The sequence below is a fragment of the Protopterus annectens genome, chromosome 8.part1 (genome assembly GCF_019279795.1).
Source record: "Protopterus annectens isolate FY-2018-M chromosome 8.part1, PAN1.0, whole genome shotgun sequence".
NCBI classification, from domain to species: domain Eukaryota; kingdom Metazoa; phylum Chordata; order Ceratodontiformes; family Protopteridae; genus Protopterus; species Protopterus annectens.
Genome location: NC_056742.1, coordinates 48,291,204 through 48,293,703, shown reverse-complemented (window position 1 = coordinate 48,293,703; position 2,500 = coordinate 48,291,204). Strand labels below are relative to the sequence as shown.

General features: G+C 41.4%; 1 protein-coding gene across 1 annotated transcript in view; it reads right to left on the bottom strand.

Annotated features, from left to right (window-relative positions):
* VSTM2B (V-set and transmembrane domain containing 2B) overlaps positions 1-2,500 on the bottom strand; it is a 529,675-nt gene that overhangs the window by 45,802 nt on the left and 481,373 nt on the right. The gene's annotated exons all lie outside the window — the stretch shown is intronic.

Below are 2,500 nucleotides of genomic sequence, written 5' to 3'. Positions count from 1 at the left end.
TTTAAATCAATTAGTTAAACTTCAAGTTTATACTGGAAAGTTTTTATGTGGAAATTATCACAATCAACAGAATATGCTGGAGGGACAGGTTCATAACCCAGAGACTGCCCATGCTATGGAATAGACTTCCCATATACGTCAAACAGAGCACCTCAGTGGCCCTCTTCAAGAGGAATCTTGATGAGTAGATGAGAAATAGAAAATTCACCCCGGGGATCACTCCAGTGGCTCTACTTGACAAAGGCACTGGAAACTAAGGTTGGGTGGCACAATGCCAGAGTAATCCTATGGGCTAGGCTTGTAAAGGCTTTGGGGCCATTAGCCTAGTACACACCTATGAACCTATGAACAGTAATTATTTAATCAGTCAGGAAAATATAGTGAGATTAGTTAAGTATTGTTTTTCTGTATCCACGTAAACCTTTCTATCTGTGTTGTTTTTAATTCTTCCTGTGAAAGTCTGCTGTTTACTATAAACAGATATTTAGTATTTTATGTTCTTTTTTTATTTATTATTAAATATATTTAAACTTTTCATAGTGGCTGGTCTTTTAGAGAATATTTTAACCTTTGAGATCACTTATATTGACATTGTGGCCCCTCTCGAAAGCCTTGCTGCATTGGTCAAACATTACCATTTGTATTAGCATGAATTTTGCTAAGTATAATTGGATACACTGGTAAGAGTCTTAGAGTAGCTGGTTTTAGTCTGCTCTGGTGGAAGTATCTACCTTATAGTCTGGACAGAGGGGGCATAGCTAGTAAACCTGTGCCAGCCTTTCCAGGTGTGTTTGCGAGTCTGTGAAAATCGAATCTCAAAGATTGTCGTGTGTGTGTCAGCTACTTGGAGCAGGGACTCAGACATTGGTTTTATAGAAAGGGTGGTGCAGGACTTTGTTTGGAAAATTTGGCTGAGGACTTAACTCTACAGTTGTGGTCAGTATTGAGTCTTATTTGGGGCCTGTTGAGTGAGAGAGAAACCCAGCCCCAGGACGGGAGTGTGTTCCCTGTGTGTTCTTAATGGAAATTGTGGTTGGTGCAGAGATCTGCATCTGGGAATACTGTGTGTATCCATTTTTGTTCCAAGTGAATGTCCCTCACTAGAGTCCATGGTGAGGTGAGGCCCCTTGATCACTGGTCCAGAGAAGGGATGACACATATTGGTGAGAAGCGGTGTGGATATTAATTGAAGTTCTGTAGCCTGCAGGCAATTGTCACTGAAGGTGTGTGTACTCCCAGTAGCCACAAAGTAAACATACAGAATTTCATTTTCACAGCAGTTTTATTTATTGTTTTGTTAGTTTAGTTTAATGATGGAAAGCAGGTAAAGATGTCAGTAGAAGATTATGGCAAGCTGACAAAGTACCAGTTGTCCAAGGTGTGTGAAGCCAAAGGACTGGTGCATGCCAACCTGAGAAACATCACCAACATTAGAGGGAGATGCTGACTCATTGTCATGATCATGGAGGTAATGGGGAAGGGAATTACTGAACCCCAGAAGCAATAAAGGTCAGTAAATTTCTTCCACAGTTTACAGAGGGTGATCATTCTGATGGCTTTATTCATACATTTAAAAGAGTATGTAAACAGTATAAAGTTGAACAAATTCTCCTGGTACAGTTCTTGACCCCCTTACTCCATGGTAAAGCTATAACTGTTGTTTCTAAATGGTCTGATACTAATTGTTTAAACTATGATAATGGGACAATGTTAAACAATGTATATTGGTATGCTTTAAGTTAACACCTGAAGCTTATCTGTTTATATCGCAATTAAGTACTTATTTTCATAGGTGGCTTAGTGGGTGTCAGGTCTCTAGTTTTGAAAGGCTGGCAGACCTTTTGGTGAGGGAAGAAGCCCTCTGCACTTTGTCTGAGGACATGAGGATTTGATTGGCAGATAGGGAGTGTAACTCTGTAGATGAGCAGGGGAGAAAAGGGGATCTATACTTAGCAATCAGGGCACCACTGCACAAGAAGGGGATACTCAGTGCTGCACATGGAAATAAGGGAACCCATGTTGGGCAGCCTAAACCACCCCAACAATGTCTACCAGTAACAGGGGAAGCCACTAGTTCAAGTACACTGCCAGAATCAAGGGTTAGATGTTTTAAATGTAACCAGTGGGGCCATGTAGCATACAAATGTCCACAGAAGGAAGGTGGGGAAAAAAAGGTAGGGGAGCCAGCAAGTGGGAGTAATGGTATGCTGGTGGTAAGTTGTCTGGAGACAACCAGACTATCTTCGGAGTTTATATCCTATATTAGTGAATGGAAAACAGGCCACTGCTAAGAAAGCACAGCTTTTGACATGACCATTGTAAAGGCTGCAGTGGTTAAAGAGGAGCAGTACTTGCTTTGGCCATCCATTCCAGTCAGAACTTTAGGATCGACCACATTACAAATGCCTTTGTCCAGGGGTCACATTGACTGGGAGGGTGAAAAAGGAAGCAAGTAGGTGTGCTTGAGGATATCCCTACAGATGCCCTGATAAGGAATGAT